At 39.7% G+C, this 22265-nt stretch overlaps 74 non-coding genes and 2 pseudogenes across 74 annotated transcripts; 36 read left to right on the top strand and 40 right to left on the bottom strand.

Annotated features, from left to right (window-relative positions):
* Positions 1–599: 599 nt before the first annotated feature.
* On the bottom strand, positions 600–689 carry TRNAI-UAU (transfer RNA isoleucine (anticodon UAU)). Its single transcript is given in 2 exon segments — positions 600–635; positions 652–689. It is a non-coding gene; the product is annotated as a tRNA-Ile (tRNA).
* Positions 690–783: 94 nt separating this feature from the next.
* TRNAR-CCU (transfer RNA arginine (anticodon CCU)) lies at positions 784–856 on the bottom strand. The gene has a single exon. It is a non-coding gene; the product is annotated as a tRNA-Arg (tRNA).
* Positions 857–982: 126 nt separating this feature from the next.
* Positions 983–1054, bottom strand: TRNAE-CUC (transfer RNA glutamic acid (anticodon CUC)). The gene has a single exon. It is a non-coding gene; the product is annotated as a tRNA-Glu (tRNA).
* A 449-nt stretch (positions 1055–1503) lies between these two features.
* Positions 1504–1577, top strand: TRNAN-GUU (transfer RNA asparagine (anticodon GUU)). Its single transcript has one exon. It is a non-coding gene; the product is annotated as a tRNA-Asn (tRNA).
* A 51-nt stretch (positions 1578–1628) lies between these two features.
* TRNAH-AUG (transfer RNA histidin (anticodon AUG)) lies at positions 1629–1701 on the bottom strand. Its single transcript has one exon. It is a non-coding gene; the product is annotated as a tRNA-His (tRNA).
* Positions 1702–1781: 80 nt separating this feature from the next.
* Positions 1782–1854, top strand: TRNAV-CAC (transfer RNA valine (anticodon CAC)). Its single transcript has one exon. It is a non-coding gene; the product is annotated as a tRNA-Val (tRNA).
* Positions 1855–1930: 76 nt separating this feature from the next.
* TRNAQ-CUG (transfer RNA glutamine (anticodon CUG)) lies at positions 1931–2002 on the top strand. Its single transcript has one exon. It is a non-coding gene; the product is annotated as a tRNA-Gln (tRNA).
* Positions 2003–2073: 71 nt separating this feature from the next.
* TRNAF-GAA (transfer RNA phenylalanine (anticodon GAA)) lies at positions 2074–2146 on the top strand. Its single transcript has one exon. It is a non-coding gene; the product is annotated as a tRNA-Phe (tRNA).
* A 59-nt stretch (positions 2147–2205) lies between these two features.
* TRNAT-CGU (transfer RNA threonine (anticodon CGU)) lies at positions 2206–2279 on the bottom strand. Its single transcript has one exon. It is a non-coding gene; the product is annotated as a tRNA-Thr (tRNA).
* A 76-nt stretch (positions 2280–2355) lies between these two features.
* On the bottom strand, positions 2356–2428 carry TRNAK-CUU (transfer RNA lysine (anticodon CUU)). Its single transcript has one exon. It is a non-coding gene; the product is annotated as a tRNA-Lys (tRNA).
* Positions 2429–2520: 92 nt separating this feature from the next.
* Positions 2521–2591, top strand: TRNAG-GCC (transfer RNA glycine (anticodon GCC)). Its single transcript has one exon. It is a non-coding gene; the product is annotated as a tRNA-Gly (tRNA).
* Positions 2592–2647: 56 nt separating this feature from the next.
* LOC145308217 (5S ribosomal RNA) lies at positions 2648–2766 on the bottom strand. The gene has a single exon (XR_013876060.1). It is a non-coding gene; the product is annotated as a 5S ribosomal RNA (ribosomal RNA).
* Positions 2767–2832: 66 nt separating this feature from the next.
* On the bottom strand, positions 2833–2951 carry LOC145308475 (5S ribosomal RNA). The gene has a single exon (XR_013876304.1). It is a non-coding gene; the product is annotated as a 5S ribosomal RNA (ribosomal RNA).
* A 519-nt stretch (positions 2952–3470) lies between these two features.
* On the top strand, positions 3471–3635 carry LOC145307912 (U1 spliceosomal RNA). Its single transcript, XR_013875755.1, has one exon. It is a non-coding gene; the product is annotated as a U1 spliceosomal RNA (small nuclear RNA).
* Positions 3636–3902: 267 nt separating this feature from the next.
* On the top strand, positions 3903–4094 carry LOC145308001 (U2 spliceosomal RNA). The gene has a single exon (XR_013875836.1). It is a non-coding gene; the product is annotated as a U2 spliceosomal RNA (small nuclear RNA).
* A 439-nt stretch (positions 4095–4533) lies between these two features.
* TRNAG-GCC (transfer RNA glycine (anticodon GCC)) lies at positions 4534–4604 on the top strand. Its single transcript has one exon. It is a non-coding gene; the product is annotated as a tRNA-Gly (tRNA).
* Positions 4605–4670: 66 nt separating this feature from the next.
* LOC145308508 (5S ribosomal RNA) lies at positions 4671–4789 on the bottom strand. Its single transcript, XR_013876335.1, has one exon. It is a non-coding gene; the product is annotated as a 5S ribosomal RNA (ribosomal RNA).
* An 87-nt stretch (positions 4790–4876) lies between these two features.
* On the bottom strand, positions 4877–4995 carry LOC145308327 (5S ribosomal RNA). Its single transcript, XR_013876165.1, has one exon. It is a non-coding gene; the product is annotated as a 5S ribosomal RNA (ribosomal RNA).
* Positions 4996–5157: 162 nt separating this feature from the next.
* Positions 5158–5230, bottom strand: TRNAA-AGC (transfer RNA alanine (anticodon AGC)). Its single transcript has one exon. It is a non-coding gene; the product is annotated as a tRNA-Ala (tRNA).
* A 90-nt stretch (positions 5231–5320) lies between these two features.
* On the bottom strand, positions 5321–5439 carry LOC145308423 (5S ribosomal RNA). The gene has a single exon (XR_013876256.1). It is a non-coding gene; the product is annotated as a 5S ribosomal RNA (ribosomal RNA).
* A 152-nt stretch (positions 5440–5591) lies between these two features.
* Positions 5592–5710, bottom strand: LOC145307739 (5S ribosomal RNA). Its single transcript, XR_013875609.1, has one exon. It is a non-coding gene; the product is annotated as a 5S ribosomal RNA (ribosomal RNA).
* Positions 5711–6364: 654 nt separating this feature from the next.
* Positions 6365–6483, bottom strand: LOC145308263 (5S ribosomal RNA). Its single transcript, XR_013876105.1, has one exon. It is a non-coding gene; the product is annotated as a 5S ribosomal RNA (ribosomal RNA).
* Positions 6484–6683: 200 nt separating this feature from the next.
* On the top strand, positions 6684–6756 carry TRNAK-UUU (transfer RNA lysine (anticodon UUU)). Its single transcript has one exon. It is a non-coding gene; the product is annotated as a tRNA-Lys (tRNA).
* A 75-nt stretch (positions 6757–6831) lies between these two features.
* TRNAD-GUC (transfer RNA aspartic acid (anticodon GUC)) lies at positions 6832–6903 on the top strand. The gene has a single exon. It is a non-coding gene; the product is annotated as a tRNA-Asp (tRNA).
* An 89-nt stretch (positions 6904–6992) lies between these two features.
* Positions 6993–7066, bottom strand: TRNAI-AAU (transfer RNA isoleucine (anticodon AAU)). Its single transcript has one exon. It is a non-coding gene; the product is annotated as a tRNA-Ile (tRNA).
* A 137-nt stretch (positions 7067–7203) lies between these two features.
* TRNAR-UCU (transfer RNA arginine (anticodon UCU)) lies at positions 7204–7276 on the top strand. The gene has a single exon. It is a non-coding gene; the product is annotated as a tRNA-Arg (tRNA).
* A 76-nt stretch (positions 7277–7352) lies between these two features.
* On the top strand, positions 7353–7475 carry TRNAL-CAA (transfer RNA leucine (anticodon CAA)). Its single transcript has 2 exons — positions 7353–7390; positions 7431–7475. It is a non-coding gene; the product is annotated as a tRNA-Leu (tRNA).
* Positions 7476–7521: 46 nt separating this feature from the next.
* TRNAM-CAU (transfer RNA methionine (anticodon CAU)) lies at positions 7522–7594 on the bottom strand. The gene has a single exon. It is a non-coding gene; the product is annotated as a tRNA-Met (tRNA).
* A 71-nt stretch (positions 7595–7665) lies between these two features.
* On the bottom strand, positions 7666–7737 carry TRNAG-UCC (transfer RNA glycine (anticodon UCC)). Its single transcript has one exon. It is a non-coding gene; the product is annotated as a tRNA-Gly (tRNA).
* Positions 7738–7854: 117 nt separating this feature from the next.
* On the top strand, positions 7855–7927 carry TRNAV-AAC (transfer RNA valine (anticodon AAC)). Its single transcript has one exon. It is a non-coding gene; the product is annotated as a tRNA-Val (tRNA).
* Positions 7928–7930: 3 nt separating this feature from the next.
* TRNAE-UUC (transfer RNA glutamic acid (anticodon UUC)) lies at positions 7931–8002 on the top strand. The gene has a single exon. It is a non-coding gene; the product is annotated as a tRNA-Glu (tRNA).
* Positions 8003–8111: 109 nt separating this feature from the next.
* On the top strand, positions 8112–8193 carry TRNAS-GCU (transfer RNA serine (anticodon GCU)). Its single transcript has one exon. It is a non-coding gene; the product is annotated as a tRNA-Ser (tRNA).
* A 92-nt stretch (positions 8194–8285) lies between these two features.
* Positions 8286–8369, top strand: TRNAL-UAA (transfer RNA leucine (anticodon UAA)). Its single transcript has one exon. It is a non-coding gene; the product is annotated as a tRNA-Leu (tRNA).
* A 111-nt stretch (positions 8370–8480) lies between these two features.
* TRNAS-UGA (transfer RNA serine (anticodon UGA)) lies at positions 8481–8562 on the bottom strand. The gene has a single exon. It is a non-coding gene; the product is annotated as a tRNA-Ser (tRNA).
* A 108-nt stretch (positions 8563–8670) lies between these two features.
* On the top strand, positions 8671–8743 carry TRNAP-CGG (transfer RNA proline (anticodon CGG)). Its single transcript has one exon. It is a non-coding gene; the product is annotated as a tRNA-Pro (tRNA).
* Positions 8744–9001: 258 nt separating this feature from the next.
* Positions 9002–9073, top strand: TRNAW-CCA (transfer RNA tryptophan (anticodon CCA)). The gene has a single exon. It is a non-coding gene; the product is annotated as a tRNA-Trp (tRNA).
* A 69-nt stretch (positions 9074–9142) lies between these two features.
* On the top strand, positions 9143–9249 carry LOC145308206 (U6 spliceosomal RNA). Its single transcript, XR_013876050.1, has one exon. It is a non-coding gene; the product is annotated as a U6 spliceosomal RNA (small nuclear RNA).
* A 93-nt stretch (positions 9250–9342) lies between these two features.
* TRNAA-UGC (transfer RNA alanine (anticodon UGC)) lies at positions 9343–9414 on the bottom strand. The gene has a single exon. It is a non-coding gene; the product is annotated as a tRNA-Ala (tRNA).
* Positions 9415–9566: 152 nt separating this feature from the next.
* On the top strand, positions 9567–9638 carry TRNAT-UGU (transfer RNA threonine (anticodon UGU)). Its single transcript has one exon. It is a non-coding gene; the product is annotated as a tRNA-Thr (tRNA).
* Positions 9639–9767: 129 nt separating this feature from the next.
* On the top strand, positions 9768–9847 carry TRNAL-UAG (transfer RNA leucine (anticodon UAG)). The gene has a single exon. It is a non-coding gene; the product is annotated as a tRNA-Leu (tRNA).
* A 1104-nt stretch (positions 9848–10951) lies between these two features.
* On the bottom strand, positions 10952–11041 carry TRNAI-UAU (transfer RNA isoleucine (anticodon UAU)). Its single transcript is given in 2 exon segments — positions 10952–10987; positions 11004–11041. It is a non-coding gene; the product is annotated as a tRNA-Ile (tRNA).
* A 94-nt stretch (positions 11042–11135) lies between these two features.
* On the bottom strand, positions 11136–11208 carry TRNAR-CCU (transfer RNA arginine (anticodon CCU)). The gene has a single exon. It is a non-coding gene; the product is annotated as a tRNA-Arg (tRNA).
* Positions 11209–11334: 126 nt separating this feature from the next.
* On the bottom strand, positions 11335–11406 carry TRNAE-CUC (transfer RNA glutamic acid (anticodon CUC)). Its single transcript has one exon. It is a non-coding gene; the product is annotated as a tRNA-Glu (tRNA).
* Positions 11407–11855: 449 nt separating this feature from the next.
* On the top strand, positions 11856–11929 carry TRNAN-GUU (transfer RNA asparagine (anticodon GUU)). Its single transcript has one exon. It is a non-coding gene; the product is annotated as a tRNA-Asn (tRNA).
* Positions 11930–11980: 51 nt separating this feature from the next.
* On the bottom strand, positions 11981–12053 carry TRNAH-AUG (transfer RNA histidin (anticodon AUG)). The gene has a single exon. It is a non-coding gene; the product is annotated as a tRNA-His (tRNA).
* An 80-nt stretch (positions 12054–12133) lies between these two features.
* On the top strand, positions 12134–12206 carry TRNAV-CAC (transfer RNA valine (anticodon CAC)). Its single transcript has one exon. It is a non-coding gene; the product is annotated as a tRNA-Val (tRNA).
* A 76-nt stretch (positions 12207–12282) lies between these two features.
* On the top strand, positions 12283–12354 carry TRNAQ-CUG (transfer RNA glutamine (anticodon CUG)). Its single transcript has one exon. It is a non-coding gene; the product is annotated as a tRNA-Gln (tRNA).
* A 71-nt stretch (positions 12355–12425) lies between these two features.
* TRNAF-GAA (transfer RNA phenylalanine (anticodon GAA)) lies at positions 12426–12498 on the top strand. Its single transcript has one exon. It is a non-coding gene; the product is annotated as a tRNA-Phe (tRNA).
* Positions 12499–12557: 59 nt separating this feature from the next.
* Positions 12558–12631, bottom strand: TRNAT-CGU (transfer RNA threonine (anticodon CGU)). The gene has a single exon. It is a non-coding gene; the product is annotated as a tRNA-Thr (tRNA).
* Positions 12632–12707: 76 nt separating this feature from the next.
* TRNAK-CUU (transfer RNA lysine (anticodon CUU)) lies at positions 12708–12780 on the bottom strand. The gene has a single exon. It is a non-coding gene; the product is annotated as a tRNA-Lys (tRNA).
* Positions 12781–12872: 92 nt separating this feature from the next.
* TRNAG-GCC (transfer RNA glycine (anticodon GCC)) lies at positions 12873–12943 on the top strand. The gene has a single exon. It is a non-coding gene; the product is annotated as a tRNA-Gly (tRNA).
* Positions 12944–12999: 56 nt separating this feature from the next.
* Positions 13000–13118, bottom strand: LOC145308218 (5S ribosomal RNA). Its single transcript, XR_013876061.1, has one exon. It is a non-coding gene; the product is annotated as a 5S ribosomal RNA (ribosomal RNA).
* Positions 13119–13894: 776 nt separating this feature from the next.
* LOC145307913 (U1 spliceosomal RNA) lies at positions 13895–14059 on the top strand. The gene has a single exon (XR_013875756.1). It is a non-coding gene; the product is annotated as a U1 spliceosomal RNA (small nuclear RNA).
* Positions 14060–14326: 267 nt separating this feature from the next.
* Positions 14327–14518, top strand: LOC145308002 (U2 spliceosomal RNA). Its single transcript, XR_013875837.1, has one exon. It is a non-coding gene; the product is annotated as a U2 spliceosomal RNA (small nuclear RNA).
* Positions 14519–14848: 330 nt separating this feature from the next.
* LOC145308136 (U5 spliceosomal RNA) lies at positions 14849–14966 on the top strand. The gene has a single exon (XR_013875972.1). It is a non-coding gene; the product is annotated as a U5 spliceosomal RNA (small nuclear RNA).
* Positions 14967–15391: 425 nt separating this feature from the next.
* Positions 15392–15462, top strand: TRNAG-GCC (transfer RNA glycine (anticodon GCC)). Its single transcript has one exon. It is a non-coding gene; the product is annotated as a tRNA-Gly (tRNA).
* A 66-nt stretch (positions 15463–15528) lies between these two features.
* On the bottom strand, positions 15529–15647 carry LOC145308510 (5S ribosomal RNA). Its single transcript, XR_013876337.1, has one exon. It is a non-coding gene; the product is annotated as a 5S ribosomal RNA (ribosomal RNA).
* Positions 15648–15734: 87 nt separating this feature from the next.
* Positions 15735–15853, bottom strand: LOC145308328 (5S ribosomal RNA). Its single transcript, XR_013876166.1, has one exon. It is a non-coding gene; the product is annotated as a 5S ribosomal RNA (ribosomal RNA).
* A 162-nt stretch (positions 15854–16015) lies between these two features.
* TRNAA-AGC (transfer RNA alanine (anticodon AGC)) lies at positions 16016–16088 on the bottom strand. Its single transcript has one exon. It is a non-coding gene; the product is annotated as a tRNA-Ala (tRNA).
* Positions 16089–16178: 90 nt separating this feature from the next.
* LOC145308424 (5S ribosomal RNA) lies at positions 16179–16297 on the bottom strand. Its single transcript, XR_013876257.1, has one exon. It is a non-coding gene; the product is annotated as a 5S ribosomal RNA (ribosomal RNA).
* Positions 16298–16449: 152 nt separating this feature from the next.
* Positions 16450–16568, bottom strand: LOC145308353 (5S ribosomal RNA). Its single transcript, XR_013876190.1, has one exon. It is a non-coding gene; the product is annotated as a 5S ribosomal RNA (ribosomal RNA).
* Positions 16569–17222: 654 nt separating this feature from the next.
* LOC145308264 (5S ribosomal RNA) lies at positions 17223–17341 on the bottom strand. The gene has a single exon (XR_013876106.1). It is a non-coding gene; the product is annotated as a 5S ribosomal RNA (ribosomal RNA).
* A 200-nt stretch (positions 17342–17541) lies between these two features.
* TRNAK-UUU (transfer RNA lysine (anticodon UUU)) lies at positions 17542–17614 on the top strand. Its single transcript has one exon. It is a non-coding gene; the product is annotated as a tRNA-Lys (tRNA).
* Positions 17615–17689: 75 nt separating this feature from the next.
* Positions 17690–17761, top strand: TRNAD-GUC (transfer RNA aspartic acid (anticodon GUC)). The gene has a single exon. It is a non-coding gene; the product is annotated as a tRNA-Asp (tRNA).
* An 89-nt stretch (positions 17762–17850) lies between these two features.
* Positions 17851–17924, bottom strand: TRNAI-AAU (transfer RNA isoleucine (anticodon AAU)). The gene has a single exon. It is a non-coding gene; the product is annotated as a tRNA-Ile (tRNA).
* Positions 17925–18061: 137 nt separating this feature from the next.
* On the top strand, positions 18062–18134 carry TRNAR-UCU (transfer RNA arginine (anticodon UCU)). The gene has a single exon. It is a non-coding gene; the product is annotated as a tRNA-Arg (tRNA).
* Positions 18135–18210: 76 nt separating this feature from the next.
* On the top strand, positions 18211–18333 carry TRNAL-CAA (transfer RNA leucine (anticodon CAA)). The gene is made up of 2 exons: positions 18211–18248; positions 18289–18333. It is a non-coding gene; the product is annotated as a tRNA-Leu (tRNA).
* A 46-nt stretch (positions 18334–18379) lies between these two features.
* Positions 18380–18452, bottom strand: TRNAM-CAU (transfer RNA methionine (anticodon CAU)). Its single transcript has one exon. It is a non-coding gene; the product is annotated as a tRNA-Met (tRNA).
* Positions 18453–18523: 71 nt separating this feature from the next.
* TRNAG-UCC (transfer RNA glycine (anticodon UCC)) lies at positions 18524–18595 on the bottom strand. Its single transcript has one exon. It is a non-coding gene; the product is annotated as a tRNA-Gly (tRNA).
* A 117-nt stretch (positions 18596–18712) lies between these two features.
* On the top strand, positions 18713–18785 carry TRNAV-AAC (transfer RNA valine (anticodon AAC)). Its single transcript has one exon. It is a non-coding gene; the product is annotated as a tRNA-Val (tRNA).
* Positions 18786–18788: 3 nt separating this feature from the next.
* Positions 18789–18860, top strand: TRNAE-UUC (transfer RNA glutamic acid (anticodon UUC)). Its single transcript has one exon. It is a non-coding gene; the product is annotated as a tRNA-Glu (tRNA).
* A 1871-nt stretch (positions 18861–20731) lies between these two features.
* LOC145307786 (5S ribosomal RNA) lies at positions 20732–20850 on the bottom strand. Its single transcript, XR_013875655.1, has one exon. It is a non-coding gene; the product is annotated as a 5S ribosomal RNA (ribosomal RNA).
* A 179-nt stretch (positions 20851–21029) lies between these two features.
* On the bottom strand, positions 21030–21147 carry LOC145307854 (5S ribosomal RNA; annotated as a pseudogene).
* Positions 21148–21208: 61 nt separating this feature from the next.
* Positions 21209–21327, bottom strand: LOC145307769 (5S ribosomal RNA). Its single transcript, XR_013875638.1, has one exon. It is a non-coding gene; the product is annotated as a 5S ribosomal RNA (ribosomal RNA).
* A 129-nt stretch (positions 21328–21456) lies between these two features.
* Positions 21457–21575, bottom strand: LOC145307840 (5S ribosomal RNA). Its single transcript, XR_013875707.1, has one exon. It is a non-coding gene; the product is annotated as a 5S ribosomal RNA (ribosomal RNA).
* A 72-nt stretch (positions 21576–21647) lies between these two features.
* Positions 21648–21766, bottom strand: LOC145307861 (5S ribosomal RNA; annotated as a pseudogene).
* Between the last annotated feature and the right edge of the window lie 499 nt (positions 21767–22265).

Here is a 22265-nt window from a genome sequence, read left to right on the forward strand (position 1 = left end):
TTAAATTGACCAATAATTCAAAGATTTTTTCTCTTTGATTTGGAAGATTTTTTATGATTTTTATTTTTAATGTCAAATAAAAACACAACAGTGAAAAAATGAAAATTAAATGAAAAAACGTTTTATGATTTTATTCAAGAAATTATTTCCTAACATCACCTTTTTGTTGCAATAGAATGTTATTTAAGCAAACAAAATTTAAATATCCATTTATGCTAAATTTTGTTTGCTTAAATAACTCATTGGAGGATTTTTCATGGCATAATTTAAATCACAAATCTTTATACATTTATATGGTTATTCAGTCAAATTTTATTGAATTTGTTATTAACTTGATAGATTTAAAACAGTAGTAAAAAGAAAATATCAATCTATCTATATTCTTTAACAAACTTTTTTCCTTGATTGATTGTTGGTTAGTAAAGCATAGTTACAAAAAAATTTTGAAATCGAACCACAGTACCTGTATTTGATATTATGAGGTACTGCTAGAGAATATTTTAGTATTTTGGTAAGATAAAATGCTTTGTTTAAGTAAACAAAATATTTTTGCTCTTTTCATGGAAGACCCTGCCAGGTTTAAGGGTTGAAAAAGTGCTTGCTCTAGGTGAGGCTCGAACTCACAACCCCGGCATAACTTGTTGTACTGTCTATAAGTACCGTGCGCTAACCGATTGCGCCACTAGAGCAGCTTGCTTTCACTCTCCATATTTGCTACTACACTGCCTTCAAGAAACCTTGGAAGCACTGCAACCAAAACAACTTTTGCTAAAAAGATAATGTTACCCACGGCGAGACTCGGACTCGCAATCTTCGGTTTAGGAGACCGACGCCTTATCCATTAGGCCACGCAGGCTTGGTGTCACCCTGGCTGAAAAGTAAAAACTTAAAAATATCCAATTCTCTATCTTTTTTTTATCTCCTTTTTTTTTTGGATCGGGGATGTTGATATAATTACTTGGGGGTTCGACAAAATGTATTTTTCCGTTACCGGGAATCGAACCCGGGCCTGCTGGGTGAGAGCCAGCTATCCTAACCACTAGACCATAACGGAAGCTGGCGAAATCACACCCAAAATTAAATATGAAAAAAATTGCAATTCAAATGGTACATTGTGACAGAAATTGATGTGATAGTTGACTGGAACCGTGGCGAGGTTCTGTAATCCTGCTACTGGGAGGTCAGAGTTTGGGATGGTTTGAGGCAGGGAACGCCTGGTTACCATTGAAACACGTTGAATTGGCGTCCGCACTAAGCCTGGCATCAACATGGCCACTTAGGGGGAGCCCTAGGTGATCAGGTTGCTTAATGAGGGGCGGATTGGGCCAGAGGGGAAACCCAGCAGCCAAGAGTTTCCGTGTCGGTCAGTAGTCGGACCGCGCTAATGAGTGTTCGGTGGTAATTAGCCCTACCAACATAAGTAAACCAATCTTTTTTTGTTTTTATATTTGAAGGCACCATAGAATAATATTAAAAATAATGTAATATTTTTATCTTGTATTAGCCTCCGTGGCGCAATCGGCTAGCGCGTTCGGCTGTTAACCGAAAGGTTGGTGGTTCGAGCCCACCCGGGGGCGACTTATTTTATAGCAATTTTCTTTAATAGCCAAACGAATCTTTAAAATTTTTGATCTCGGCAGGATTCGAACCTGCAATCTTCTGATCCATAGTCAGACGCGTTATCCGTTGCGCCACGAGACCTAGCTTAGTGACGTGGCTTTGTAGTTGCACATTTTATGTCTGTTTCTTATGTATCTTGGCTTGGTTACTTAGTTGACAATGGTTCCTTAGTGTAGTGGTTATCACGTGTCCTTCACACGGACAAGGTCGCCGGTTCGATCCCGGCAGGAACCAATACGTAAGGTTTTTTTCTTTTCTTTTTATACAAAATTAATTTTTTTTTACCCTTTGGAGTGTAGATCTGCATCAAGGTCCTATGGTGTAATGGTTAGCACTCTGGACTCTGAATCCAGCGATCCGAGTTCAAATCTCGGTAGGACCTAAACTTTTTAGAGTCATGTAAAAGTGATCTTTTTTCCATATTGACCAAGATAAGCAACATTATTTTAACTAGCCGTGATAGCTCAGTTGGGAGAGCGTTAGACTGAAGATCTAAAGGTCCCCGGTTCGATCCCGGGTCGCGGCATTTTTGCAAATCTTTACCCTATGTATGTGTAGCCATGGATAGTAGTAATAAAAGGATCAAGGCACCACCGAGAGTCGAACTCGGGATCTCCTGTTTACGAGACAGGCGCTTTAACCAACTAAGCCATGGCGCCTGATTTACCCTATAGTCAGTATATCACGAAACAAATTCAAATATATTTTTAAAAACTGTTCCATGTAAAAAAAATTCGCCCAACGTGGGGCTCGAACCCACGACCCTGAGATTAAGAGTCTCATGCTCTACCGACTGAGCTAGCCGGGCTATGTTGGCTGCCTGGGCTCTGCACTTTGTATGGTTGGTCTTTGCAATAGGTACACAAAAACTAACTACACGAATATCATGAGAGCAAGCCAGCAACGTTGGTTCAGTGGTAGAATGCTCGCCTGCCACGCGGGCGGCCCGGGTTCGATTCCCGGACGTTGCAGCAATTATTTTCTACAGTATCACAACTTTTTTGAGGCAATTTTTTAAAAATGGATAAGCCTACGACACCAAGTATTCCCAGGCGGTCACCCATCCAAGTACTAACTTGGCCCAATGTTGCTTAACTTCAGTGATCGGACGAGAACTGGTGTTTTCAACATGGTATGGCCGTAGACATTAATTGTGTGGGGTTTAGTTAGGTTTGGGCTAGGATTGGTTGGGTCAAAATTCCAAAAAGATTGAGCCTACGACACCAAGTATTCCCAGGCGGTCACCCATCCAAGTACTAACTTAGCCCAATGTTGCTTAACTTCAGTGATCGGACGAGAACTGGTGCTTTCAACATGGTATGGCCGTAGACATTTGGTAAGGCATTTTCACATTATAATGTGGATATTACCATACCATCCTTCTGTATGGTTTGTTTCGTTGCGACCAGTGCTAACTCTTGGTAATCTTGTTATAAGAAGTGACAGTTTGCATCTTGTATTTGTCTAAACTGACCAAGCTAAATTTGCTTGATTCACTTCACTAAGAGGTGTGTATAGATCCAGTGGTTGCAGTGTGAACTGTAATGCTATTTCTGTCAGAGCTGATGATAGCTCACTATCTGCAATAAGAATGCATAACCTGTAAAGTAGCAATCATGTATTTTATGTAGTCAATAATTTGGCCTCTAGGTGTCGCATTTGTTTCAATGGAAGACCTCCTACCGAAGGTTTCATCAACAAAGTATGTAACCAACTATTTGAAAAAGTATAAATATAGCATTTCTGAGGGGACACTTCAACTGAATCATGTTTTGTGTAAAGTCGTGGAGCTGGTCAGCAAAATATCTATAGTCTTTGTCACCCATACACTGAAATCGACTCTTTCCCTCATACTTACCTGGCGTGGAGGTTAACCATGATCACTAAGGTGGTTCCTCTAGGGTGAGGCTGTGCCATTGCACTCAGGCATGGCTGACCCCTACGATTACCCCAAATGTGGGTAACTCGAACGCACAATTTTTGGTAGTTGGGGACTGCGTTCGCGCATCCCCTAATAAATACAGAACAGACAACAGAATTAGAATGTTTAACTTAACCATCTAGTTCAAATTTTACACACCAGGAATTGCTAAAGTTTGTGTAGTTGGCCAGAAAAAGGCTTCTATCGAAGCCCAATTTAAAGTAAAGTTTTTGCTTTGAACTAGGCAGATTGACTATACTCTCTCTAACAATGATTAGGCAGCCTGCATGCCAATCTTTTGCCAGACAGTACAATAGTCAGGTTATGACTCTAAGGTAGTATACTGAAACTAATCTTCGGCATCGCTTCTCGGCCTTTTGGCTAAGATCAAAGTGTAGTATCTGTTCTTATCAGCTTAATATCTGATACGGGGACCATGTGTCCCCTTCGATATTAAACTCATTTTTGTTAGGGGATGAGGACTTGGAGCTTGCTCCAGCCTTATCACGGGTTGGCCTGGTATTGCAGTACCACCAGGATCGGCCCACTTGTCCCCACTTCTAAACTGGAACACTCAATACATTGTGTACAACCTGTATCAAGTTTGCACAAGTCAACAAGCATGCTGCCAAAATTCATCTCCAACCAACCACTTCAAATTTGTGAAAATAAAACTGGCCAACCATGCTGACAAATAGCCTACGGTAGGAATGGCTAAAATTGCAGTTACCATTTGTCTAAACTGACCAAGCTATACTTGCTTGATTCACTTCACTAAAAGGTGTGTACAAGTGAACCAAGGATCACTCAGATATTGTCTTGCCGGGCTGAAGAAAGTCCTTACCTACTGCCAAAGTCTACTTACAGCAAGTCATATTAATCGTTCAGGTGTAAAGCTATATCAATCTGTATTTGGGTTATAAATTGACAGATTTCTGAATAAAGATTTTCAGCAATGGGTTGGGTTATACGAATAGCCAAAGAGCATGCCAGCAACGTTGGTTCAGTGGTAGAATGCTCGCCTGCCACGCGGGCGGCCCGGGTTCGATTCCCGGACGTTGCAGCAATTATTTTCTACGTTAACACAACTTTTCTGTTTTCAGTGACAAGATAAGAAAGAAAGATGTAGAGTTTACGACACCAAGTATTCCCAGGCGGTCACCCATCCAAGTACTAACTTGGCCCAATGTTGCTTAACTTCAGTGATCGGACGAGAACTGGTGCTTTCAACATGGTATGGCCGTAGACATAAAGTGACAACATGATTTTCAAACTTGTGTGAGGTTTAGTTAGGTTTGGGCTAGGATTGGTTGGGTCAAAATTCCAAAAAGATTGAGCCTACGACACCAAGTATTCCCAGGCGGTCACCCATCCAAGTACTAACTTGGCCCAATGTTGCTTAACTTCAGTGATCAGACGAGAACTGGTGCTTTCAACATGGTATGGCCGTAGACATTTACTCTGAGGAAATGCTCTTCTAACTTCTGGTTTATTAAATAACATTCTAATGCAACAAAAAGGTTTAAAGTTTTACTGGTTTAAATTTTCAGACTTTTGTTTTTCTGTGTGTTTATTTTTTTGTTTGGTGCTTGTGTAGTAGGGGGAAAAATGATACATGGAGATGCGGGGTATCGATCCCCGTACCTCTCGCATGCTAAGCGAGCGCTCTACCATCTGAGCTACATCCCCTTGGGTTTCACCTTATGTTCTCAGTGATTAGAAATTTTTCTTGGACAAGAAAGAAAAAGAGACAAATTTGAAATATGGATAAAATGTTATAGCCTACGACACCAAGTATTCCCAGGCGGTCACCCATCCAAGTACTAACTTGGCCCAATGTTGCTTAACTGCAGTGATCGGACGAGAACTGGTGCTTTCAACATGGTATGGCCGTAGACATACATCAACGGAAATTGTCGCGTAAATTAAATGCAAAATGCATTACGAAGAGAAAATGTGGCGTGAAATGAATGCAAAACGCTCAACAGTACAGGAATCTACGGACAAGGAAGAAAAAGAGACAAATTTTGAAATATGGATAAAATGTTAAAGCCTACGACACCAAGTATTCCCAGGCGGTCACCCATCCAAGTACTAGCTTGGCCCAATGTTGCTTAACTTCAGTGATTGGACGAGAACTGGTGCTTTCAACATGGTATGGCCGTAGACATTTATCAAAGGAAAATGTGTCATAAACTAAATGGAAAATGCATTACCAAGAGAAAATACGTACAGGTATTTACGGAAAATGGTTCTAAGTTCTTGATTGGTTTCCAGTGATTAGTGGGTTCTCTTTAACCCTGAATAAAGATGTTTGTGACTGACTAAGACAGACACTCAACCCGAGCGGACTCAAGGTGAGCAACCCATCGAAGCAGAGCAGATACACACCTCTTGTAGAAGTGAATCAAGCAATATTAGCTTGGTCGTTTTAGACAATGATGTAAAGTTACTTGGACATTCATATATTTTTGATATTTGTTCAAGGTCCGACCGGAAAAGTTAATTTTCATAAAATACAAGCACAAAGTAACTAAAATATTAATCCAAGTAGGTATGTGTAATACTAAAAGATATCATTTTATTGAACAATAATAGTTGTCAACCTAAAACTTATGCCTCAACACGGAGAAAACAAAGCCTAACTGGGAACTAAACAGAGCTGCCATCTGGTGACAAAAACAGTAACTACATATTATATCATAGTGGTTGCATTGTATAAGGGCTTTAGGTGTAAAAAATGAACATAAGCAGTTGTCTGGTTTACATTTCTCAGACTTTGTTTTTTTCTTTTCTCAACTTATAAAAAAGGATGAAAAGATTTGCCTACGACACCAAGTATTCCCAGGCGGTCACCCATCCAAGTACTAACTTGGCCCAATGTTGCTTAACTTCAGTGATCGGACGAGAACTGGTGCTTTCAACATGGTATGGCCGTAGACATTTAACATTGGAAAATGTGACATATACTAAATGCAAAATGCTACAATACAGGAAAATTATGGAGTGATGATTTATTCTATACAACTCAGGTTGCACTTAACCAAAAATAAACAGAGAGAAAACCAAGCCTACCATGAACTAAAATGCTGCTGCCATCTGGTGAGACAATTTTGTTACTGTAATTGTAAAATAGCATGATGCCCGGGTAGCTCAGTCGGTAGAGCGTTAGGCTTTTAACCTAACGGTCCAGGGTTCGAGCCCCTGCTCGGGCGCTCTCATTTTTTGTTCAAGTCTCCAATCAGTGTGATATGTACGTAGAGACTAGAAAATAGCTGGTCAACAAGAATTCCTCGATAGTCTAGTGGTGAGGATCTCCGCCTGTCACGTGGAAGGCCCGGGTTCGATTCCCGGTCGGGGAGAGATAATTTTTCAACCTTGTGAAATTTCTTTTTTTTATCCATTAAATATTTCCGCACTGCAAACTGTTCAATTTGGTAAAAGTATTAGCTGGCCCGTAGGGGGATCGAACCCGTGACCTTCGCGTTATTAGCACGACGCTCTAACCAACTGAGCTAACGGGCCTGATTGAGATGACATGTTTAAGTATTAGCACAATGCAAAAACTACATGCTTTTTTTCTTCTCTACTTGATTTTCTTTTACTTGCCTTCCATAATGTTTTCTGTCAACAAATGCTACTATTTTCTTTTCTCTTACCAAGTCCCATTAGCGCAGAGGATAGCGCGTTGGACTTCTAATCCAAAGGTCCTGGGTTCGATCCCCAGATGGGATGCTAACATTGCATTTTGGCTAACCTTTTTGGGTTATCAAAACATGGAATTTCCTAATCTGTGAACACTCTGTTAGCAGTCAGGATGGCCGAGTGGTCTAAGGCGCCAGACTCAAGGACAACTTCCTTGCTCTCTGATAGAGAGTGTTTGTGAGAATTCTGGTCCTCGATGAGGGCGTGGGTTCGAATCCCACTTCTGACAAAACTTTTTTTTCAAAACACAACCAGGAGATGAAAAAGTGTTTGCCTGCCCCCGGTGAGGCTCGAACTCACGGCCTTCAGATTATGAGACTGACGCGCTGCCTACTGCGCTACGGAGGCTTGTTGGTAGTACAGGATTACTACACTTTTTGAATGTACAAAAATGTATTGCTAGGCAACTGAGATGAAAATGCGTCAGCCGGGAATCGAACCCGGGTCAACTGCTTGGAAGGCAGCTATGCTCACCACTATACCACTGACGCTTGTTTTACAATATTATTATGTACGCCAAAGTGAAAACCACAAATACATATTTGCCTAGTAACTAGCACACTTAAAGAAAAGCAGAGGGCAATAAAGCTGTTTACTCTATGTAACAAGTTTCCGTGGTGTAGCGGTTATCACATCTGCCTAACACGCAGAAGGTCTCCGGTTCGATCCCGGACGGAAACAGAATCCCACGTGGTCTAACGGCTAGGATATCTGGCTTTCACCCAGGAGGCCCGGGTTCAACTCCCGGCGTGGGAAATCTTTTGACACGATTGATGCAATATTGCGTTTTTTTTTTTTTTTTTTTTTTTGTTGATGTCATGTGTCATGTCTGCTTTGAAAGTAATCTAGGCTAATCATTATCATAGACGAGGTGGCCGAGTGGTTAAGGCGTTGGACTGCTAATCCAATGGGCTCTGCCCGCGTGGGTTCGAATCCCATCTTCGTCGTGATAATTTTTTTTTTGTAGAGCTTGGCTTAATCAGTGCTTGTCAGTCGTGATTTCATGCGTTTTGCAATGAGTGCCGCCCTGTTGCATCCTGTCAGGTTGGCCGAGTGGTCTAAGGCGTGAGATTTAAGCTCTCATAATCGTAAGATTGCGTGGGTTCGAACCCCACACCTGACAAAGGTCTTATTTTAACACAATACCAGGAAGGCCATGTGAGTTGCAAGGTAACTTTCTGGTTTTGCAAAAAAAAGTAAAAAAAAACACTAGATACTAACAAAATCTGACTTTCGCAGCCGGCAGGATTCGAACCTGCGCGGGGAAACCCCATTGGATTTCAAGTCCAACGCCTTAACCACTCGGCCACGACTGCTGGCTCTGGTTGACGGCCATCCATGAATACAGCATCACAGCTGGAAGCAATCGGCTAGTAAGTTGGTGAATTACAGCTTGCTACTGACAGTTAGCAGGGCACAAGCCAGGCTTGATGGTCTAGGCGGCATGATTCTCGCTTCGGGTGCGAGAGGTCCCGGGTTCAACTCCCGGTCAAGCCCATGGTTTTGCCCAATACTTTTGAAAATTGAAAAGAAAAAAAAATTTGGAGTCGTCGGGATTTGAACCCGAGACCTTCTAATGCGAATCAGACGCTCTACCAGCTGAGCTACGACCCCTGGTCTTCGTCATAGGGGCCGGACGAAAGCAGCGCCTTTTTTCTATTGGTCGCTTGCATTGTATAGTGGATAGAAAAAAAGAAATAAAAAGACTTTCCTTTAGTTTCGCCTGAATTCAAAGTTGCAGCAATTCAAACATCTGACTCTGTGGCGCAACGGTAGCGCGTCTGACTCCAGATCAGAAGGCTGCGTGTTCAAATCACGTCAGGGTCAACAGAATTGTTTTTGCAATTTGTGTAACAAATGCTGATCTTTATAGACAACTAAATTCTAGATTCAATTGTACTTGCTTCGGCAGTACATATACTAAAATTGGAATGATACAGAGAAGATTAGCATGGCCCCTGCGCAAGGATGACACGCAAAATCGTGAAGCGTTCCACATTTTTGTGTCCGCATAACCCCATACAAATATTTTCTCACTGAAGTACTCATTTTGAACAAAAGACAACTTCAAAGAAATAACAAAAATCATTGACAATTGGAGATGCCGGGGATCGAACCCGGGGCCTCATACATGCAAAGCATGCGCTCTACCACTGAGCTACATCCCCCTGTTGAATGCATTAGCTGACTAATACTCAACTGAATCCTTTAGCAATTTCAAAGTCTTTAACACAAGGTGCAAACCGGAATAGCTTAGGTTAGGTTAGGTTACGTTAGACTAGGTTAGGCTAGGTTTAAATTGTGCCACGTGAACATGCAAGCCTCTATAGCTCAGTGGCAGAGCACTGGTCTTGTAAACCAGGGGTCGAGAGTTCAATCCTCTCTGGAGGCAGTTAATTTTGTGAAATCACTCACTGGAAAAACAAATTTTTTTTAGGTGTTTGATGCTTTTACACAGTAAGGCTGAAAAAAAAAAACTTAAGAAACAATTTTTGTTATTCGCACAACTGTCAGCACAACAGGCAGTTTGGCCGAGTGGTCTAAGGCGCTGGTTTTAGGCACCAGTCCGCAAGGGCGTGGGTTCGAATCCCACAGCTGTCAAAAATTTATTTTAGTAAAAACTCGGTTATTATGAATTACAATTACAATTTAGTATCCTTCTGCCTTTCTAGATCAGATAAGATTCATCATTCTTGAGTGTACATACATAAACAATGAAATCAAAAGTTTCAAAGATTTTTACAAAACACATTCCAAAGCTAAAAACGCGATCTTTGGTTTGTTTAAATGTCCATTTATTTAGCATTTTTCAAGAATGTCAAGCGTGGGAAAATTTTTAGAATGTGGGAACCATTTATTTTGAAATGTTCTATCAGTTTCAAACCTTTTTCATTTAATAGATCATACTGACTTTGGAAAAACTGTCAGACCGATTTTTGAAATTCAATCTGTGAAAAAAGATATTCAAGTTTTAATTTTTTGTTTTAAAAATTATTTTACATGTATTGACGCCATCTTGGATTATGATAATTTTTTTTTGTTAGAAGATTTTTTTCTAAAATATTTTTAAAAAATTAACTTTTTACAAAAAAAAAAATCTTTGAACTTAAATTGACCAATAATTCAAAGATTTTTTCTCTTTGATTTGGAAGATTTTTTATGATTTTTATTTTTAATGTCAAATAAAAACACAACAGTGAAAAAATGAAAATTAAATGAAAAAACGTTTTATGATTTTATTCAAGAAATTATTTCCTAACATCACCTTTTTGTTGCAATAGAATGTTATTTAAGCAAACAAAATTTAAATATCCATTTATGCTAAATTTTGTTTGCTTAAATAACTCATTGGAGGATTTTTCATGGCATAATTTAAATCACAAATCTTTATACATTTATATGGTTATTCAGTCAAATTTTATTGAATTTGTTATTAACTTGATAGATTTAAAACAGTAGTAAAAAGAAAATATCAATCTATCTATATTCTTTAACAAACTTTTTTCCTTGATTGATTGTTGGTTAGTAAAGCATAGTTACAAAAAAATTTTGAAATCGAACCACAGTACCTGTATTTGATATTATGAGGTACTGCTAGAGAATATTTTAGTATTTTGGTAAGATAAAATGCTTTGTTTAAGTAAACAAAATATTTTTGCTCTTTTCATGGAAGACCCTGCCAGGTTTAAGGGTTGAAAAAGTGCTTGCTCTAGGTGAGGCTCGAACTCACAACCCCGGCATAACTTGTTGTACTGTCTATAAGTACCGTGCGCTAACCGATTGCGCCACTAGAGCAGCTTGCTTTCACTCTCCATATTTGCTACTACACTGCCTTCAAGAAACCTTGGAAGCACTGCAACCAAAACAACTTTTGCTAAAAAGATAATGTTACCCACGGCGAGACTCGAACTCGCAATCTTCGGTTTAGGAGACCGACGCCTTATCCATTAGGCCACGCAGGCTTGGTGTCACCCTGGCTGAAAAGTAAAAACTTAAAAATATCCAATTCTCTATCTTTTTTTTATCTCCTTTTTTTTTTGGATCGGGGATGTTGATATAATTACTTGGGGGTTCGACAAAATGTATTTTTCCGTTACCGGGAATCGAACCCGGGCCTGCTGGGTGAGAGCCAGCTATCCTAACCACTAGACCATAACGGAAGCTGGCGAAATCACACCCAAAATTAAATATGAAAAAAATTGCAATTCAAATGGTACATTGTGACAGAAATTGATGTGATAGTTGACTGGAACCGTGGCGAGGTTCTGTAATCCTGCTACTGGGAGGTCAGAGTTTGGGATGGTTTGAGGCAGGGAACGCCTGGTTACCATTGAAACACGTTGAATTGGCGTCCGCACTAAGCCTGGCATCAACATGGCCACTTAGGGGGAGCCCTAGGTGATCAGGTTGCTTAATGAGGGGCGGATTGGGCCAGAGGGGAAACCCAGCAGCCAAGAGTTTCCGTGTCGGTCAGTAGTCGGACCGCGCTAATGAGTGTTCGGTGGTAATTAGCCCTACCAACATAAGTAAACCAATCTTTTTTTGTTTTTATATTTGAAGGCACCATAGAATAATATTAAAAATAATGTAATATTTTTATCTTGTATTAGCCTCCGTGGCGCAATCGGCTAGCGCGTTCGGCTGTTAACCGAAAGGTTGGTGGTTCGAGCCCACCCGGGGGCGACTTATTTTATAGCAATTTTCTTTAATAGCCAAACGAATCTTTAAAATTTTCGATCTCGGCAGGATTCGAACCTGCAATCTTCTGATCCATAGTCAGACGCGTTATCCGTTGCGCCACGAGACCTAGCTTAGTGACGTGGCTTTGTAGTTGCACATTTTATGTCTGTTTCTTATGTATCTTGGCTTGGTTACTTAGTTGACAATGGTTCCTTAGTGTAGTGGTTATCACGTGTCCTTCACACGGACAAGGTCGCCGGTTCGATCCCGGCAGGAACCAATACGTAAGGTTTTTTTCTTTTCTTTTTATACAAAATTAATTTTTTTTTACCCTTTGGAGTGTAGATCTGCATCAAGGTCCTATGGTGTAATGGTTAGCACTCTGGACTCTGAATCCAGCGATCCGAGTTCAAATCTCGGTAGGACCTAAACTTTTTAGAGTCATGTAAAAGTGATCTTTTTTCCATATTGACCAAGATAAGCAACATTATTTTAACTAGCCGTGATAGCTCAGTTGGGAGAGCGTTAGACTGAAGATCTAAAGGTCCCCGGTTCGATCCCGGGTCGCGGCATTTTTGCAAATCTTTACCCTATGTATGTGTAGCCATGGATAGTAGTAATAAAAGGATCAAGGCACCACCGAGAGTCGAACTCGGGATCTCCTGTTTACGAGACAGGCGCTTTAACCAACTAAGCCATGGCGCCTGATTTACCCTATTGTCAGTATATCACGAAACAAATTCAAATATATTTTTAAAAACTGTTCCATGTAAAAAAAATTCGCCCAACGTGGGGCTCGAACCCACGACCCTGAGATTAAGAGTCTCATGCTCTACCGACTGAGCTAGCCGGGCTATGTTGGCTGCCTGGGCTCTGCACTTTGTATGGTTGGTCTTTGCAATAGGTACACAAAAACTAACTACACGAATATCATGAGAGCAAGCCAGCAACGTTGGTTCAGTGGTAGAATGCTCGCCTGCCACGCGGGCGGCCCGGGTTCGATTCCCGGACGTTGCAGCAATTATTTTCTACAGTATCACAACTTTTTTGAGGCAATTTTTTAAAAATGGATAAGCCTACGACACCAAGTATTCCCAGGCGGTCACCCATCCAAGTACTAACTTGGCCCAATGTTGCTTAACTTCAGTGATCGGACGAGAACTGGTGTTTTCAACATGGTATGGCCGTAGACATTAATTGTGTGGGGTTTAGTTAGGTTTGGGCTAGGATTGGTTGGGTCAAAATTCCAAAAAGATTGAGCCTACGACACCAAGTATTCCCAGGCGGTCACCCATCCAAGTACTAACTTAGCCCAATGTTAACGGCCGATATGCGGCTCACGCTAACATGTTTCATAACCTACCCACGGGGATTTGAACCTACGACCTTTCCGTAGGTTTTACACCGTCCTTACCACTAAGCTACGGTGACTGATGAATTTTGATAGAAATATTTACATATTAACAAAAAATCTCGCAACCTATAGTCTATAGTAGGGGGAGGGTGGGTATTTTCCTTCTATGGTCAGCATTAGTTTCTAATAACAAAATTAATAGTAGTATAAAATGTAACTGTTGTTTGTCTAAACTGACCAAGCTAAATTTGCTTGATTCACTTCACTAAGAGGTGTGTATAGATCCAGTGGTTGCAGTGTGAACTGTAATGCTATTTCTGTCAGAGCTGATGATAGCTCACTATCTGCAATAAGAATGCATAACCTGTAAAGTAGCAATCATGTATTTTATGTAGTCAATAATTTGGCCTCTAGGTGTCGCATTTGTTTCAATGGAAGACCTCCTACCGAAGGTTTCATCAACAAAGTATGTAACCAACTATTTGAAAAAGTATAAATATAGCATTTCTGAGGGGACACTTCAACTGAATCATGTTTTGTGTAAAGTCGTGGAGCTGGTCAGCAAAATATCTATAGTCTTTGTCACCCATACACTGAAATCGACTCTTTCCCTCATACTTACCTGGCGTGGAGGTTAACCATGATCACTAAGGTGGTTCCTCTAGGGTGAGGCTGTGCCATTGCACTCAGGCATGGCTGACCCCTACGATTACCCCAAATGTGGGTAACTCGAACGCACAATTTTTGGTAGTTGGGGACTGCGTTCGCGCATCCCCTAATAAATACAGAACAGACAACAGAATTAGAATGTTTAACTTAACCATCTAGTTCAAATTTTACACACCAGGAATTGCTAAAGTTTGTGTAGTTGGCCAGAAAAAGGCTTCTATCGAAGCCCAATTTAAAGTAAAGTTTTTGCTTTGAACTAGGCAGATTGACTATACTCTCTCTAACAATGATTAGGCAGCCTGCATGCCAATCTTTTGCCAGACAGTACAATAGTCAGGTTATGACTCTAAGGTAGTATACTGAAACTAATCTTCGGCATCGCTTCTCGGCCTTTTGGCTAAGATCAAAGTGTAGTATCTGTTCTTATCAGCTTAATATCTGATACGGGGACCATGTGTCCCCTTCGATATTAAACTCATTTTTGTTAGGGGATGAGGACTTGGAGCTTGCTCCAGCCTTATCACGGGTTGGCCTGGTATTGCAGTACCACCAGGATCGGCCCACTTGTCCCCACTTCTAAACTGGAACACTCAATACATTGTGTACAACCTGTATCAAGTTTGCACAAGTCAACAAGCATGCTGCCAAAAGCACAATGGCTCCACTTCCTTTATGTAGTTCAATGTTTTAATGCTAGGTGGTGCAAAACCCCTAAAGTTGAATGTCATTTAATGGATAATTTTCTGCCTCAAGTTATTCTAGGGGCTTATGTTTTTTTGGTGAATAAGCTGAACTTTGACACAATCTCTACATGTCTTTGCTGACAACTACATTAGATTGGTCAATGGAACAAGCCTAACAGCTGCCAAGGATATGGAGCTATTTGTGTTGTTTTAGCATGTCCAGGATCTACCTACAGCACGAATAAATCTTTCGCCTTTTACTAAAGATTTCCGTGTAAGTGGATCATATTGGAATTACATCCAATTTATCTGAAGGCTTTCCAGTAGAGAGCCCACTTAAAGAAACATATTACAACAGGCATGTAGGGACAGGATGTCAGGATGTGTTCACCACAAAACCATTCATCTCCAACCAACCACTTCAAATTTGTGAAAATAAAACTGGCCAACCATGCTGACAAATAGCCTACGGTAGGAATGGCTAAAATTGCAGTTACCATTTGTCTAAACTGACCAAGCTATACTTGCTTGATTCACTTCACTAAAAGGTGTGTACAAGTGAACCAAGGATCACTCAGATATTGTCTTGCCGGGCTGAAGAAAGTCCTTACCTACTGCCAAAGTCTACTTACAGCAAGTCATATTAATCGTTCAGGTGTAAAGCTATATCAATCTGTATTTGGGTTATAAATTGACAGATTTCTGAATAAAGATTTTCAGCAATGGGTTGGGTTATACGAATAGCCAAAGAGCATGCCAGCAACGTTGGTTCAGTGGTAGAATGCTCGCCTGCCACGCGGGCGGCCCGGGTTCGATTCCCGGACGTTGCAGCAATTATTTTCTACGTTAACACAACTTTTCTGTTTTCAGTGACAAGATAAGAAAGAAAGATGTAGAGTTTACGACACCAAGTATTCCCAGGCGGTCACCCATCCAAGTACTAACTTGGCCCAATGTTGCTTAACTTCAGTGATCGGACGAGAACTGGTGCTTTCAACATGGTATGGCCGTAGACATAAAGTGACAACATGATTTTCAAACTTGTGTGAGGTTTAGTTAGGTTTGGGCTAGGATTGGTTGGGTCAAAATTCCAAAAAGATTGAGCCTACGACACCAAGTATTCCCAGGCGGTCACCCATCCAAGTACTAACTTGGCCCAATGTTGCTTAACTTCAGTGATCAGACGAGAACTGGTGCTTTCAACATGGTATGGCCGTAGACATTTACTCTGAGGAAATGCTCTTCTAACTTCTGGTTTATTAAATAACATTCTAATGCAACAAAAAGGTTTAAAGTTTTACTGGTTTAAATTTTCAGACTTTTGTTTTTCTGTGTGTTTATTTTTTTGTTTGGTGCTTGTGTAGTAGGGGGAAAAATGATACATGGAGATGCGGGGTATCGATCCCCGTACCTCTCGCATGCTAAGCGAGCGCTCTACCATCTGAGCTACATCCCCTTGGGTTTCACCTTATGTTCTCAGTGATTAGAAATTTTTCTTGGACAAGAAAGAAAAAGAGACAAATTTGAAATATGGATAAAATGTTATAGCCTACGACACCAAGTATTCCCAGGCGGTCACCCATCCAAGTACTAACTTGGCCCAATGTTGCTTAACTGCAGTGATCGGACGAGAACTGGTGCTTTCAACATGGTATGGCCGTAGACATACATCAACGGAAATTGTCGCGTAAATTAAATGCAAAATGCATTACGAAGAGAAAATGTGGCGTGAAATGAATGCAAAACGCTCAACAGTACAGGAATCTACGGACAAGGAAGAAAAAGAGACAAATTTTGAAATATGGATAAAATGTTAAAGCCTACGACACCAAGTATTCCCAGGCGGTCACCCATCCAAGTACTAGCTTGGCCCAATGTTGCTTAACTTCAGTGATCGGACGAGAACTGGTGCTTTCAACATGGTATGGCCGTAGACATTTATCAAAGGAAAATGTGTCATAAACTAAATGGAAAATGCATTACCAAGAGAAAATACGTACAGGTATTTACGGAAAATGGTTCTAAGTTCTTGATTGGTTTCCAGTGATTAGTGGGTTCTCTTTAACCCTGAATAAAGATGTTTGTGACTGACTAAGACAGACACTCAACCCGAGCGGACTCAAGGTGAGCAACCCATCGAAGCAGAGCAGATACACACCTCTTGTAGAAGTGAATCAAGCAATATTAGCTTGGTCGTTTTAGACAATGATGTAAAGTTACTTGGACATTCATATATTTTTGATATTTGTTCAAGGTCCGACCGGAAAAGTTAATTTTCATAAAATACAAGCACAAAGTAACTAAAATATTAATCCAAGTAGGTATGTGTAATACTAAAAGATATCATTTTATTGAACAATAATAGTTGTCAACCTAAAACTTATGCCTCAACACGGAGAAAACAAAGCCTAACTGGGAACTAAACAGAGCTGCCATCTGGTGACAAAAACAGTAACTACATATTATATCATAGTGGTTGCATTGTATAAGGGCTTTAGGTGTAAAAAATGAACATAAGCAGTTGTCTGGTTTACATTTCTCAGACTTTGTTTTTTTCTTTTCTCAACTTATAAAAAAGGATGAAAAGATTTGCCTACGACACCAAGTATTCCCAGGCGGTCACCCATCCAAGTACTAACTTGGCCCAATGTTGCTTAACTTCAGTGATCGGACGAGAACTGGTGCTTTCAACATGGTATGGCCGTAGACATTTAACATTGGAAAATGTGACATATACTAAATGCAAAATGCTACAATACAGGAAAATTATGGAGTGATGATTTATTCTATACAACTCAGGTTGCACTTAACCAAAAATAAACAGAGAGAAAACCAAGCCTACCATGAACTAAAATGCTGCTGCCATCTGGTGAGACAATTTTGTTACTGTAATTGTAAAATAGCATGATGCCCGGGTAGCTCAGTCGGTAGAGCGTTAGGCTTTTAACCTAACGGTCCAGGGTTCGAGCCCCTGCTCGGGCGCTCTCATTTTTTGTTCAAGTCTCCAATCAGTGTGATATGTACGTAGAGACTAGAAAATAGCTGGTCAACAAGAATTCCTCGATAGTCTAGTGGTGAGGATCTCCGCCTGTCACGTGGAAGGCCCGGGTTCGATTCCCGGTCGGGGAGAGATAATTTTTCAACCTTGTGAAATTTCTTTTTTTTATCCATTAAATATTTCCGCACTGCAAACTGTTCAATTTGGTAAAAGTATTAGCTGGCCCGTAGGGGGATCGAACCCGTGACCTTCGCGTTATTAGCACGACGCTCTAACCAACTGAGCTAACGGGCCTGATTGAGATGACATGTTTAAGTATTAGCACAATGCAAAAACTACATGCTTTTTTTCTTCTCTACTTGATTTTCTTTTACTTGCCTTCCATAATGTTTTCTGTCAACAAATGCTACTATTTTCTTTTCTCTTACCAAGTCCCATTAGCGCAGAGGATAGCGCGTTGGACTTCTAATCCAAAGGTCCTGGGTTCGATCCCCAGATGGGATGCTAACATTGCATTTTGGCTAACCTTTTTGGGTTATCAAAACATGGAATTTCCTAATCTGTGAACACTCTGTTAGCAGTCAGGATGGCCGAGTGGTCTAAGGCGCCAGACTCAAGGACAACTTCCTTGCTCTCTGATAGAGAGTGTTTGTGAGAATTCTGGTCCTCGATGAGGGCGTGGGTTCGAATCCCACTTCTGACAAAACTTTTTTTTCAAAACACAACCAGGAGATGAAAAAGTGTTTGCCTGCCCCCGGTGAGGCTCGAACTCACGGCCTTCAGATTATGAGACTGACGCGCTGCCTACTGCGCTACGGAGGCTTGTTGGTAGTACAGGATTACTACACTTTTTGAATGTACAAAAATGTATTGCTAGGCAACTGAGATGAAAATGCGTCAGCCGGGAATCGAACCCGGGTCAACTGCTTGGAAGGCAGCTATGCTCACCACTATACCACTGACGCTTGTTTTACAATATTATTATGTACGCCAAAGTGAAAACCACAAATACATATTTGCCTAGTAACTAGCACACTTAAAGAAAAGCAGAGGGCAATAAAGCTGTTTACTCTATGTAACAAGTTTCCGTGGTGTAGCGGTTATCACATCTGCCTAACACGCAGAAGGTCTCCGGTTCGATCCCGGACGGAAACAGAATCCCACGTGGTCTAACGGCTAGGATATCTGGCTTTCACCCAGGAGGCCCGGGTTCAACTCCCGGCGTGGGAAATCTTTTGACACGATTGATGCAATATTGCGTTTTTTTTTTTTTTTTTTTTTTTGTTGATGTCATGTGTCATGTCTGCTTTGAAAGTAATCTAGGCTAATCATCATTATAAAGACCGAAGAGCCTTAACTATTTCTTACATTACTTAAATTTAACCCCAATTTTTCATGTTTGTTGTAAAATTTCCTTAATTCTCAACAATCCATTGCATAGAGGGGTAAGGCATCATTCACACACACATACACATGCACACAGTATGTAAGGTATTCAACATTATTAACGGCCGATATGCGGCTCACGTTAACAATGTCTCGTAACCTACACACACCCACATGGTGTGGGCTAATCAACATCATTAACGGCCGATATGCGGCTCACGCTAACATGTTTCATAACCTACCCACGGGGATTTGAACCTACGACCTTTCCGTAGGTTTTACACCGTCCTTACCACTAAGCTACGGTGACTGATGAATTCTGATAGAAATATTTACATATTAACAAAAAATCTCGCAACCTATAGTCTATAGTAGGGGGAGGGTGGGTATTTTCCTTCTATGGTCAGCATTAGTTTCTAATAACAAAATTAATAGTAGTATAAAATGTAACTGTTGTTTGTCTAATCTGACCAAGCCAAACTTGCTTGGAATACTTCATTGAGAGGTGTGATATCAGATAAAATTTTTAAGGGTGTATTTTAACCCATCGGCTCGTTTTAATGTAAGAAAAGGTAGGTTTATACATATATTGCTCCTGGAGAGGATCCTTAATTGTTGTGTTTCATGAGTAAGAGATTATAAGGTATTTTTTAAAATATTTACTATATACTATAACCAAGCTATCATTGCTTGGTATTTCATTAGGAAGTGTTTTGCTTTTCTTTCAGGGTCAAACTTTTCCCATAACTTGTTATAAGCACTTTTTACTTTTAATATGTTATATGTAGTTAATAATTTGGCCGCTAGGTGTTGTGTTTATTTTAATAAAAGATTTCCTACTGAAGTAAGCTTCATAACCTACATTATTGGGGGGGTAAACATCAGAAATATTTTACCTTAATGGTCAGAGTTTGATTTGCCTATGACACCAAGTATTCCCAGGTAGTCACCCATCCAAGTACTGACTTGGAAAAATAGATTATAAGGTAATAACTGTTTCAATTATTTACTATGTACTTTAACCAAGCTAATATAAAGAGGTGTGTTGTCATATGCTTTTCTTTCAGGGTGAAATTTATCCCATAACTTGTTATAAGCATTTTTTAATTTTAATATGTAATATGTGGTTAATAATTTGGCCGCTAGGTGATTCATTTTTTTTAATAGGAGACTTTTTACCAAAGTAAACATTGTGTTGCATTTGTTTTAATAGAAGACTTCCTACTAAAGTAAACATCACAACCATTATTTGGTGGGGTAAATACCAGAAATATTTTTCTTTAATGGTCAGAGTTTGTTTTTAATAATAACATATATACTATGACAAAGTTGTATTTTGCCATATACACACTAAGTCACTTTCAAAGAAACTAAAGAATATATAATATTTAGAGAACAACTAATTCCTATCTATGAAACAGAGCTTTAAATTTTTTTTTCTTGTAGCAAAAAATGAATATAATATACAATTATAAGATTTATGTACAATCATAAGATGAAAACCAGTTTCTATCCAACATATTAGAATGAAAACGAGAAAGTGTTTTCATTTAATAAATATTAAATTTTAAAAAAAATTAGTTACATTGTATGATTATTATGATTAATAGGTTGAGTCGATTTTTTGAATTTGAAATTAAGATTAATTAACATTTTTGGAATTTTGACCCAAACCAAATGAAAGATCAGAGGCAATATTTATTTGAAAAATGTTAAGCCTACGACACCAAGTTTTCCCAGGTGGTCACCCATCCAAGTACTAACTTGGCCCAATGTTGCTTAACTTCAGTGATTGGACGAGAACTGGTGCTTTCATCATGGTATGGCCGTAGACGTTTATCGATGGAAACTGTGGCGTAAAGGTATTTGTTTTATTTCTTTGTAAGACAATTTTTAAAAAATTGTAACCATATCCTAATTATACAACAAATTTTAAAAATTTATAATGCAAATACGACATTTTATATCTTCATATTGCAAAATTAAAATGAAAAAGAAAGATCAGAGGCAATATTTATACGACATTAAGTATTCCCAGGCGGTCACCCATCCAAGTACTAACTTGGTCCAATGTTGCTTAACTTCAGTGATCGGACGAGAACTGGTGTTTCAACATGGTATGGCCGTAGACATTGAATTAAAAAATACTTTCAATTTTCGGTTAGGTTTGGGTCAAAATTCCAAAAATGTTAGGCCTACGACACCAAGTATTCCCAGGCGGTCACCCATCCAAGTACTAACTTGGTTCAATGTTGCTTAACTTCAGTGATCCGATGAGAACTGGTGTTTTCAACATGGTATGGCCGTAGACGTTTATATATTGAAAATGTTGCAAATATTAAATGCAAAATGACACAGCACAGAAAAACATGCTTATTTTTTTAACGCAACCAGTGCTAGGTCTTGGTAATCTTGGTATATAAAAAAATGTGACAGTTTTTGCCTACGACACCAAGTATTCCCAGGCGGTCACCCATCCAAGTAATAACTTTGCCCAATGTTGCTTATCTTCAGTGATCGGACGAGAACTGGTGCTTTCAACATGGGATGGTCGTAGACATTGAATTACAAAATACTTTTCAAACTAGTGTGAGGTTCAGTTAGGTTTGGGTCAAAATTCCAAAAATTTTAGGTTTATGACACAAAGTATTCCCAGGCGGTCACCCATCCAAGTACTAACTTGGCCCAATGTTGCTTAACTTTAGTTATCTTACGAGAACTGGCGATTTCAACATGGTATGGCCGTAGACATTAAATTAAAAAATACTTTTCAAACTTGTGTTAGGTTTAGTTAGGTTTGGGTTAAAATTCCAAAAATGTTAAGCCTACGACACCAAGTATTCCCAGGCGGACACTCATCCAAGTACTAACTTGTCCTAATGTTGTTTAACTTCAGTGATCGGACGAGAACTGGTGCTTTCAACATGTAGCCTTCTACCTTTAATAGGAACTGAGATAATAGGTTAACAATTAAGTTTGGTAATTTATTATCAAATAGGGTTCTTGGAGAAAATTTTTTACTCCCCCCCCCCTTCTCCCCACAACGATTAATTTTGGAAATTCTTTATCAAATAGGTAACTTACACAAAAATTTTTAGAAAATAGTTTAACAGATCGCCACTTTTTTCGCCCCAGCGATTAAGTTTCGGCAAGGTTTTTGACTGTATGGTCATTAAGTATGTTATAGTTTTAAAACCCCAACAAGAGTTTACAGCATTTTTTTAAATACAAAAAAATACATCAAGCAAA

This window comes from Acartia tonsa, chromosome 15, assembly GCF_053477335.1.
Source record: "Acartia tonsa isolate MP-2025a chromosome 15, ASM5347733v1, whole genome shotgun sequence".
Taxonomy (NCBI): domain Eukaryota; kingdom Metazoa; phylum Arthropoda; class Copepoda; order Calanoida; family Acartiidae; genus Acartia; species Acartia tonsa.